Source organism: Homalodisca vitripennis, chromosome 1 (assembly GCF_021130785.1).
Source record: "Homalodisca vitripennis isolate AUS2020 chromosome 1, UT_GWSS_2.1, whole genome shotgun sequence".
Classification (NCBI taxonomy): domain Eukaryota; kingdom Metazoa; phylum Arthropoda; class Insecta; order Hemiptera; family Cicadellidae; genus Homalodisca; species Homalodisca vitripennis.
The window spans coordinates 2691730-2704092 of record NC_060207.1 but is presented as its reverse complement, the minus strand read 5'-3'; the positions used below and the strand labels follow the sequence as shown (position 1 = coordinate 2704092).

Here is a 12363-nt window from a genome sequence, read left to right as displayed (position 1 = left end):
TGACTTGCATAAAAAGCAAATTTATTTGGATTAAAATGTAACATCCATAGGGAATTTCAACTAATTAGAAGAACTATAGTTTAGCTTTTTTAACATCCCAATGTTCTATAACAGTGAAATTTTGACTCACGAGTTTTATACTTTCAGCCGAAAAAATCTAGCTATTTCATGCCAAACTGCTAGATAAGTGTTATAATGAATACAAGTACTATACATATATGATGTTTTTGTGAACCAAATACGAGATTACTTAAAATAACCCGAACGATGTTAGAAGCATTGAAAGACTCGACAGAGTGTAAAGCGCACAGCCGATTCTTCTTTATCTTAAAATCAATAAAGTTCTTATTTAGACCAATAAGAGCATATGTACCAAGTTTGAAGTCCACTAGGGCCTTTATAATAAGAGTTTTCGCACAGACGGACGCACAACAAACCATTTCAATAAAGCCTTTCGATTCTTCATAAACCGTTAATAAATTAGGCGGTTCTTTACATTGCATTAAAATATATATTTATTTTATAATTACTATATAAACTTATAAGTCAAACTGCAATTTCTATAATTCATTCCATAAAATAACGAAACTAAACCTGAGCTTTTTAAAGTAAAAAAAATCAAACTGTACAAAAATGGATTATATTAGTTTTTAATATTTAACTCAATGGTGTTCTCCGTGTTATCAAGATGAGTGATTGTGCCGTTTGCGACGATCTTCTGCCTGATGTGAGTGCCTGTTTGTTCTCAATGTAAAACAAATCTACACTTCGTGTGTGCTGATATTTTAGAAAGCACATGGAATCGCATGGGACAAGCACGTCGTGTGAATCATGGAAGTGTAAGAACTGCTGCTCAGGTAAGAGTAAATAGCAAAAAGAAACAATTACTAAGGACATTTTGGCCAGATTGCACGAAGAATTTTTGTCAAAATGGAGGATACCATTAAGGCTCAATTTGAAAAATATGATATTACTTTTAAGAAACAAATGGGTGAATTTAAGGAGCCCATACGATTTTTTTTTATTATTGCTTATAAATTTGTAATGCTTATAATTACATTTTTTTTTGTACATATTGTTAATGCTGCTTTATTTTAAGTAATATTGTAATAATCTCGTGGTATACCATTTATTAGATTTCCACTGCTTTTGGCTAGTTTATGAATTTTAGTTTAAGTGAAGACAATGCTATGGAAATATGAATTGGACAATGAACACTAAGATAATTGTAATTATGATTCAACTGAACTCCCGCACGCGCGGCTTGAGGTGCACTGGGAGGTAAATTTTATTTATATTATGTATTTTTAGATAATAAAGAAGATTGAACTTTAACTTGAACTTGAAAAATTGATTCAAGAATATTATTTTAATATTCTATTAAAAAAGTGCATATTGTTGTCTATCAATGGCATGAGTATACATTTTAAAAAGGTGAAGATGTCTAATTCTTTCAATCTGGCTTATGGGCTTATATGAAAAATATCCATAATACGATTACAAATAAGACCTACATATTACACATAAAAATGAATCACAACATATTCTTATTTCGAAAAATTTTTAGTAATCCGTTGAAAATGTTAAGAAATTTGATAAGAAGAGGTGGATAAAAATAGTTGCCTGGAATATTTTACAATAAATTTGTGAAAAACTATTCTAATATTGTTTCATTAATCGAATTTTAAACTGAGTATTAAAAAATTGTTGACACTCAGTTTCATGTTCGTAAAACAGGCAGAAACATTTTAATACAAATTAAATTTCAGAACGGTGCTTGATCAGTAGATACGTAGACAGCAAATTTTATATATATATATACTGAAATATTATATATATATATATTTAAGTATATATATATATTAAATATATATTATATATATTATATATATATATATATATATATATATATATATATATATATATTTATATATATATATATATATATATATATATATATATACTAGCAGTTACCCGCGGCTTCGCACGCAATTTTCTGTTGAAAAACTGTACAATAGATCTATGTATTCTTTTTCTATAACATAATAAACAGTCTAGAGAATAATCGATAGTCACTCAAAGCTATTCCAATCTCCTGATCCAATTTAGATTTAAGTTTAAAGAACAGAGATTTGGGATCCTGAAGTCGTAAAGCGAAACAGTTTTTATAAGATATTGACGTTCTTCGATGACTTCAGTAAACAATAAGAGTTAGCCTTTTTATCCCAATGACGAAAGTGTATCGTACAACTCAAAAATTGCTGCGGTCAATATGGGTCTGTTCTGGTCGCTTAAATTCACCCCCGGTCTAATCTATTTTATAGTTCCACAATTGATTTATGCTGTTGCGCTAACCAAAACAATGGTCTCATATGTTGGTTTCGGAATCTAACTTAGGTTAAATTTTGATGATTAAGTGATTTTGATATTTTTAACCGATCGCTAAATATGTATTAGGGGTATATGCTTCCAAGTATTAGGGCAATATTATCTCCATTTGCTTTTCAATAACTACAGTAAAAAGGCCATACACAATGTTAAAGGAACTAACCAGATTAGATTACGTTATGTGCAAACATTCACAGCTTTATACAATAAGGTAGTTGTTATAACAGCGTATAAATAGCATTTCTATTGTATTAGATGGATTATTGATCATTGGCGCAATCTAAATTTAAAATTTAAATAACTTCGTATTTGCAATCTACATTACACTACTGATTAAGCACTTTAAAATAATTCAATATTTACTCAAATCTAATTGTAAACACATGTTTCTGCTTCTTTGATAAACTTCAGCTGAAAGTGTTAACAGCTACTCTAAGTGTTAATTCAGACCAAAAGCTATACCGGTTCCAAATTTCAGCACAATCCGTTATAGCAGTTTTAGCGTGATTCGAGGACAAACATCTTAACATCTAAACATACAAACATCCAAATATCCAAACATTCAAACTTTCGCATTTATAATATTAGTGGGATATATATCTTATTACAGATTGCGCCAGTAACGCACTTATAAGAGCGTGTCTTGTTTTGGCTGTTCAAAGAAAATAACAACTTGTTATGAGTCTTTATAAAAAATTATTAATCAGCCTGCTATCTCTGGATTTTGGTGTATTGGCGCGAATATCTCTCTTAGTAATGATTGCATAACAAATTTAAATTAATGTTTAAATTACATTGTCAAAGCTGAACATTCATAGATTAAAAATGAATGTATGAGACCATGTTAAACAAGTCGTGAATCTTAAAAAGAGGATGATGACTATTAGAAACATTACTTGAAAAAACTGAGAACAAGTATACAGTAAGGCTTCAGAAGACCCATATAACATGGACATACAGTGCAAGACGACAACATCAAAACGTATATTAACACTTTTGTTGCTGGTATATACTGAGTGAGATCGACTACTCTCAGTCCTCCCACTGCGTCGTAAGAAGTTTGCCGCAGTCTACTTGTAGACTGATTTGTTGTTAAAATTAATCTTCCTGATTTTTGAGGATCAAAGTTATTAAATTGTTTAGGACGCAATCTCAATACCTCTTAAAATGTTCCATATGATACTATTAATAACATATCCATTTCATTGTAATCTATTTATACAGGATGTATTACATAGGAAAGAAATAAAATTTTTATAATATAGAACAAAAATAGGCTTTTAATCTCGGTTTTTATTGTATATAAAAAATTATAATTATCAGAAATAAACTCTAGTTATTGCCTGGCTCACTTGCCTACATAACGGGCATTGGAGATTAACCTGGCAACCATGCAGTGTGTCTCAGCACTCAGTGCACTGGCACAAGGCACAAGGAAAGACCACATGTGTAGACCTTTGAATCAGGCACACTGCACAGTTACGAGGCACGCAGCAGGAGTGCCCCCGTGAAAAATACAACAAATATTGCAATTTGTCTTCTGAGTAATTATAACATGCCTATTTTGTTTTTTTGTTTAATCTGCAATGCTCAATAACAATATTATATTTATTTCTGCTATTTGTAATTATGCAAGTTGCTAGTCAAAATTAATGATGACATGTTTTTTGTAATATACAATACTGAGTCAAAAATATTTAAATTTATAAAAGTTTCTACCAAAGCTTAATAAAAAGTGGTTCACAGTGTTCTAGTGGTTGTGATTTTGTTATTATTCTGATAGCTTTGTTTTTCAGGATAATGATTTCATTAATTTTAGCGCTATTACCCAATAATATTAGGCCATACCTTGTTATTGATTAAAAATAGGCATTAGTATGCAGATTTAAAATATTTTTCAGTAACACAATTTATAATACGTCTAAGTTAAAAAAAATTACTCTACCAAAATATTCCTAGGAAATTTAGCACAAGAAAAGAAATAATTTGGTGTGTCAATTGTAGGGGTTTGTCGTAAAGTAAACAAAATGTTTTGAGTTTTTGACTTCATTTAGTAAAGATCCATTTGATCTAGACAACACTGAGGCTTTCTTAACTGATTCAATGACAAGAACTTGTAGTTTGTCAAAGTTTGAATGGATATTCTAAAGAGTTGTGTCGTTTAGCATATAAAAGAGATTTTAAAACCTCACAACGGTAGGAAATTAATTTATATGTAATAAAAACATAATAGGGCCCATGACTGACCCTTAGGTACAACAATCCCGATCACCAAATTGTTGGACCGATTTCCATTAATAGAAACAAACTTTTCGCCTGCGGTTAGATAAATAGTCTTTAAAGAACTCTTTAAAGCCGGATTCCCATTAATACCGTAATAGTTAAGTTTTAAGGCCCTGCTCAAGTCAAAATATGTTACCTGAGCAAAGGCTTTAATCTCAAAAGTGTTTAGGACCTCCTTAATTAGTGAATAAAATTGCATCAATGGTGTATTTACCTCTTCTATTGTAATAAATTTAGATTGATGTTATTTTCCAAGATACGCAAAAGGTTCATCATGTAAAACAGTTTCTATTATTACAGGACAGGTAAAATTTATACTGATCAATAGCTCTCAGGGAAACTCCTAGACCCTTTCTTAAGAATCGGGCAGATATACATATAGTTAATGGGTTCAAAAACGTATGGTAAATTCGTTAAAATATATTGTTAGATTTGTTATAAATGTCTTTGCTTTCTGAGTTTTTAACTCTTTTGACAGCTTTAATGACCTCATCAATTGAGACTTCTACAAAGATAAATGTTTTTCTTTCAAAATATGGTAATTTCTTATTAAGTTCATTCTATTAACATGAGGCTTTTTTTGATACTACCCTTTATTTGGTGTTAACCGAATTGATAAAACAAATTGTTTAAGTTACCTGGAGTGATATTTATTGATAATGTCGATTGAGATGCTAAATGTTTGTATTTCGTTTATCTGCACCGAAAACACCTTATATTGGCGTTTAAAAACCTCTCCCCAGGCCTTATATTGGTTACTGCTATTTTATATTTTTTGCGACATTGTTAGTTCGCATCTTCTACGGACTTTTTATAACATTTCTAGAGATTTAAATAGTTAACACGAAGCCTGTCACTAGTAGAAAGTTTTGCCGATTTCTCCAAAAACAAAAATTTCTTTAATTTGGTCCAGTTCCCCACTATACCGATAATTTTGATTTCGACCTTTAATCTCACTAACTGTGGAACGTTGTTTTTTTCACTGTAGAGTAAAATGTTTTATTTATGAACTGAAATGGAGAAATGTGCATGAACGAGTTTTTTAGGTAGAGAATACTCTTCCATTACTAAGTACGACATTCCAATCATGTAAAAACAAATGGTTTGTCAGATCATCAATAGAGGATTCTGGAAAAATTAAAATAAAATGTGTCACTTGTACTTTTGGATTTAGCAAGGTTTTAGATGTTTCAGACAAAGTATTCTTTTGACTATTTTAAAATAAGCCCATTACGATCCGAGAAAGAAAAATAAAGATGTTGCATGAAATAACCTGATCTAGGCAGACTAAAAAAACATTATCAAGACAATGGGCTCCCCGAGTTTACAAAGGAAGTTTACAAGGAAGTAAAGGAAGGGAAGTTTACAAAGCAAAACGTTAGTTTTTTTATAGCGGGTACTACTTTCATGAAAACGAGTAATCTAGGTTTATCTTCTTTAACATACGTTGTGTAATCAATTTATATGACGAGAACTCTGTGTGTGTGTGTGTGTGTGTGTGTGTGTGTGTGTGTGTGTGTGTGTGTGTTGTGTGTGTGTGTGTGTGTGTGTGTGTGTGTGTGTGTGTGTGTGTGTGTGTGTGGTGTGTGTGTGTGTGTGTGAAATTTAAACTTTTTTCGGATAGCGGGAAGATGAAAAATAATAAGATACTTTTTCTAGGGTTTTAAATTTTATATTTCAGTCGCTATGGTAGTTAATCTTCATAAAGACGCTATTGATTTTCTGTGAAAGTTATGAGGCATGTGTGTGCCACATTTTATGTAACATAGGACATAGGGAAGGTCTTCTAAAGAAAATTTTTATATTTCAGTCGCTATGGTAGTTAATCTTCATAAAGACGCTATTGATTTTCTGTGAAAGTAATTAATAATAATAAATAGTAATAAAATATTTAAAGCACCTATGAGCAAAAGATATAAGGCAGAAATTACAGGATGGTTTACTAGAAAGGAGTCACTTTAGTTCAGACATGACATGAAAAGTTGAACTTCTAGTGACAGTCAAGCTCCACGCGATTTGAACTAATATGGGCTTAAATTAATTTACATATCGCAAAAATAATAAGTCGTTCACTATTAATTCTATCACAAAATTTGTAAAGAAGCTTTGGAAAAGACTACGCCTGATTGGTTTGGATGAAAGTTGTAGAGAATACAAAAAATAGTAAAGTTATAGATAACGCTTGAACCAATGAATGCTTGCTGGGGGAGGCTCTGTAGAGAGACTACTAATATTTTGATCTGAGGGACAGAAATTCGTCCGGAAGACTGTGTCAGTGAACATGAGGTAAACAGTGAAAATATAACACCGATAACAAAGACGATGGTGATAGGAGATTATGGAAGGTATTCGGCCGCTTCGCTTTGAGGAATATTAATTTTCCCTCAAATTATCTGTTAGTGAATTTACAAATATAAGTTTAATTAAATGTTTGTTTTGGGTAAATGGATAATTTAATTGCCTTTCCTTAAATTAATATATATAGCAGAATCATAACAAGCCTAATTTAAACACTTTCCTGTTGTGGTTTGTGTGAAAATAAAACTGTCGATATTTTATTTTGTGATTTTGGCACACGGGGCAAGTTGGTATGTGTGTTTCATTAAGCCATAATGTATTAAGGTTCCGGCACAGTTACTGTGTACCTCGCTTGTTCTGCACCCTCACTCATAAGTAAAGACTATTAGTAATAAGCATTGCGTGATGTATAAATAAATACAAGTCTAATGAGTTTTCCCAAAAAACTTGTTACGCCTTTAATTATTAACTTTAGAACTCTGAATTATCAGTATGTCGTTCTTTAAGAGACACATACAACAAATGATATATTATATTTTTAACTGTAATTATTTTTGAATTAGGAGGAGTTAAATTGGAGAAAGCTTAAATTTAAAAGAAAACTGTGTTTTTTCTTCATATTTTTGATTATCACAATCAATAAACATATCTAAAATATCTCACTTTCGCTATAATATATAGATTAAAAACTACCTAAGCCGTCAAACTTTTTCAGATGTAAATAAAGGGGTATATTTTAATGTGGTAGACGTTTTTAAGTGAGATGTTTTAGTGTGTGTGAGAGAGGTCGCCGGGATCCGGTAAAAATAACATAATATGTCATAATATAAATTTCCTAAAACGAAACGTCCACCGCCTTCAATTCTTCCAGCGAGCGCGTTAATGCAACCCGCACAGCACGTGTCAATAACCAACTCAGAGCTCTCCCCTAACCACGCGACTCAACGGACGGTCGCCCACTGGCCACGGACAGTGGTGGCGGCCTACCCTTCCGGCGATCCCCACCACTCCCTTTTAGGTGGTGTGATATTAGGTGCTATAAAACTCCAGCACGATCTTTAGGTGCCGTGCGACTTTCGGGCATTTCCTTAGGTGCTGTGAGATTAGGTACTATAATATTAGGTGCTATGAGAATCGGTGCTATTAGACCGGTTAAATTTTAGGTGCTGTGAGATTAGGTGCTATTAGATTAGGTGCTGTGAACCCCCACGTGTCCATGGTTGACAGCGGGGGCGGTGACTGGCAAGGCCGAGGCCTCGGATTATCTTGTGATGGTCGGGGGGACAAATTTTGCCACTGAGGAGAGTGTTCAGAGGCTGGGCCCTGGGCTGGATGCATTGGCTCAGGGGATGCAGGGAAGGGTTGTGTGGGTAGAAACACCATACCGGTACGACTTACCTCAACACAACAACCTATTGAGAAAGCAAAATGAGGTACTTAAAGAGAAATGTACAAAGTACAAGTGGGCCTTTTTGGGCATCAACTCCTTGATGGATAGGTCATGCTGTACAAGGCATGGCCTACACTTGAATTGGAGGGAAAAAGATGTCCTCAGTGGTGTCATTGAAAGCTATATAGCATGTGTCGACCCACTGGTCCAGCAGTCTGCTTGTACAAAAAACCTGAAGGAGTGCTCAAAGCCAAACCAGACCTAAATGACTCAGTTGACATTGACATTGCCATGAGAAAAAACAAAGGTGGGAGGAGGAATAAATTTGCCAAAATAAAAAAATTCAACTTTTAAAATAATTCACTTGAATGTCAGGGGTCTGCAAAAGTCATAAAAATTCTTAAAATTGGAAACAAAATATCAGAAAGAAAAAACTTTGAGTGTTGTGAAATTAAAGTGTCAATTGATGATAAAATTTTTATTATAGGTGCACTGTATAGAAGCCCGGATGGGGATATAGACATTTTTAAAGCAAATCTCACAAGTTACTTGAGAAACCTACATCTAGGTGGTGGGAAAACTGAGGTAATTATTGGAGGTGATTTTAATATTAATCTCTTGGAGCCAAACAATAACACAAACGATTTCAATAATATTATTAGAAGTTTTGACTTAGTCACCACAATTAATGAGGCCACGAGAGAAACTGAACACTAAGCTACATGCATTGATAATTTTATCACCAGCCTAGAAAACTGCAACTGTACAGTTATTGAACCTTTTATATCTGATCATCATGGAATTGTTTTAAAATTTGATATAAACCATAAAAAATCAGAAAATTAAAAAGACTATTAGAAAGCTAAATCAAAACAATTTAATGGAATTAAAGGCTAGACTCAAATGTGAAAGTTGGACTGATTTTGACAGAGAGACAGACGTAAACCAAAAATATGAATCATTCATTGAGACATTTTTGTACCACTATAATATATCTTGCCCAGTAAAAGAAGTCTATGAAAGAGAAACTCAACAAATTAAGTGGCAATGCAATGATGTTTCAAGATTGAAGAATGAGATGACAGCTTGCTACAGCCTGTGGAGAAACGTTAAGTCTGAAGAAAATAAATTAAGATACAATGCTGCTCTTAAAAGATACAGGGACAATCTTAAAACTGAAAAAGCTAAGTGGTACAACAAAAGGATTGAGGAATCTGATAACAAACCAAAAGAGTCATGGAATATAGTAAATGGTATAAGAGGAAAAAGCAAAAAAAATTCTGAAAACATGTGCATCATAAATCAAAATAAACAAATATACAATCCAATTCAAATATGTGAGCACTTTAATAAATTTTTTATCAACATTGCAAATGAAATTAAAGGTGATCTACAAGTCAATCATGATGTACATGTTCATGCCCAAGTAGAAAACAACCTCACACTTGACAGTTTTAAAACAATTGATGAAAAAAACTATAAAACAACTCTTTGTCAACTTCAGTCCTAAGACTTCCTCTGGAGTTGATGGCCTCTGTATGAAGGCACTCAAATTCTGTCAGGAAAAAAATTACTCGACCACTGGTGGATCTTGTAAACACATCAATTAGTAGCTGCACCTTCCCAAACGCCTGCAAGATTGCCAAGGTCAAGCCTCTTTTTAAGAAGGGGGATGTTATGGATGTGTGTAATTATCGTCCAATATCGCTCCTACCAGTGGTCTCAAAATTCATTGAAAAAACCATCTGTAACCAGCTGATTGACTACCTTGAGACAAATAAGCTTCTGGTGGAGAGACAGTATGGTTTCCGAAAATCAAAATCAACCAAATTGGCTCTTATTGACTTTGTGAATTGTGTCATTGGGGCAATGGAGGCTGGTGAGACTGTAATGGCTTGTTTTGCAGATCTCTCGAAGGCCTTTGATTGTGTCAATGCTGAAATTCTTATTGGCAAACTTTCGGCCCTGGGCGTTCAAAATTATGCCAGAGATTGGCTTGCCTCATACCTGTCGAACAGGTATCAGGTAGTTGAAATTATGCACAAAACACTGATTCATTGGTGACACTGAAGTGGATATCTCAGAGTCATCTGAGCTGCTAGGAGTGGTGTTGGACGATGTTATGGACTGGGGCAGGCAGTTGGGAAAAGTCGCTGGAAAATTATCCAAGGGCACCTTTGTTCTTAGGTGTCTCTCTGGACTCAATAACTTAGACCTAGTCAAAAGCGTATACCACTGCCTGCTTGAGTCACATATATCCTATTCAATCATCCTCTGGGGTGGCAAAACAACAAATATCAAACAGATTTTTACCTTGCAAAAAATAGCAGTCAGAGCTATGCTGGGTTTACCGCCTCTGACTCACTGTAGAAATCTTTTTATTGATTTAAATATCCTAACAGTACCATGTTTGTATGTCTATGAGTGTGCAGTGTATATTAAAAAACAAAACCTTGAATACCAAAATGATGTTCACTCGTATAACACTAGGCATAGAAACAATTTTGCTGTATACCATAGGCTTACTATTTTTGAAAAAAACTCTTATTCTGGAAACAAAATTTTTCAAGTTCTGCCTTCTAGTGTAAAAGATTTAAATTCTATAAAAAATTCAAGCGTGAGCTAAAGAACTTTTTAGTCTTAAATTGTTTCTACAGTGTAGAAGAATTTTTTGAATTTTGTGAGGGCAGTTTACCTTACCCACCCTGACCTTTTCCTGGGGCAGTTTGACCTGCAGAAGCCCAGTTTGGGCCAACTCCTGCGGAATTGGAAGTACGAATTACGAAGTACGAATAACTATCTTCTACACAAGAAACGAGTATGTAATTTAGTCAGGGTGATTAAAAATAGAAACAAAGTACATTGGAAATTGTATTAAGTTAAACGATTTTAACTTATTAGTCTTTAAATCTTAGAGTTTACATATACACATTTATTTATTAATTTTAATAATTATTTACTTGTATCCTATCGTTGGGTTTATGTTAATGTTATTGGAATAAGTGATGAATAGCTAAATATCTATAATCTATTGTTAAACGCTGTACTTTTTATTTTTTATCCTCTTGTTGAAAAATATATACATATAGCGAAGCATATACATGTATACCAAACATCTATATGTGTTAAAATGAGATGCAGTTACTAAAAGAACAGAATTTAGTTTTTCAACTTTACGTTCCTACTTGAAAGGTGAAATTTTACACCCATGGATAATGTACCCTAAATGGTGCTCCGGAAATATCTTAGACCGGGAGTTCATAACAATGCCAGGATCGGTATTAACTGAAGCAAACTTTTGAGATGAACGTAGCTATATACTTTCTCAATTATATAGTAGATTATTTTAATGAGACTAAACGATATTTGACTTTCTAAACATGTATTTGTATATTTTTTATGGATTAAATTGTAAACATTACTATGTCACCAAAAATTTCTTAGACCATGTTAAGTAAATTACAATGAATTACATACTCTTTAGGGTAATGTATTATATATTTTCTTAAACAGAACATCAATAGAAACGCTACTAGCCACCGGAAGTGGATTAAAATGTCTGAGAGTTGTAACTTATTGACAAAAAAGACTTTTTAGACTACCGTATTATATATTTTCTCAATCAGTATTTTCTTAATCACATCTAAAACTATGTACATTCAATCGCTACCAGAAGTAGAGTAAAATGGGTGCAAGGAGTAATTTGTAATTGTACTACGCTCTTCAGGCTAACATTCATGATCGGGGCAAGGTAAACACTAATATGAAACCGGAAATACCTGAGATCGGAAGTGGATTACAATTAGGTATATTTTTTGTGGTCGGGACAACAATGCAAAGGCAAATGTCAATGACGGGCAGTATTCTTTTTCATTTAAGTAAGTAGTCTTTTAGAAAATAATGTTTTTTTTTAATTAGAGCAACATTAAAAACGCTCCTTCAGCAACAGAGTTATATAAATATGACCAAATTACTTTTTGGCCTAAGTAGAATTTCCAAACCCA

General features: G+C 33.0%; 1 protein-coding gene across 2 annotated transcripts in view; it reads left to right on the top strand.

Moving 5' to 3' along the window:
• LOC124356561 (zwei Ig domain protein zig-8-like) overlaps positions 1-12363 on the top strand; it is a 163518-nt gene that overhangs the window by 132601 nt on the left and 18554 nt on the right. The window lies entirely within an intron of this gene.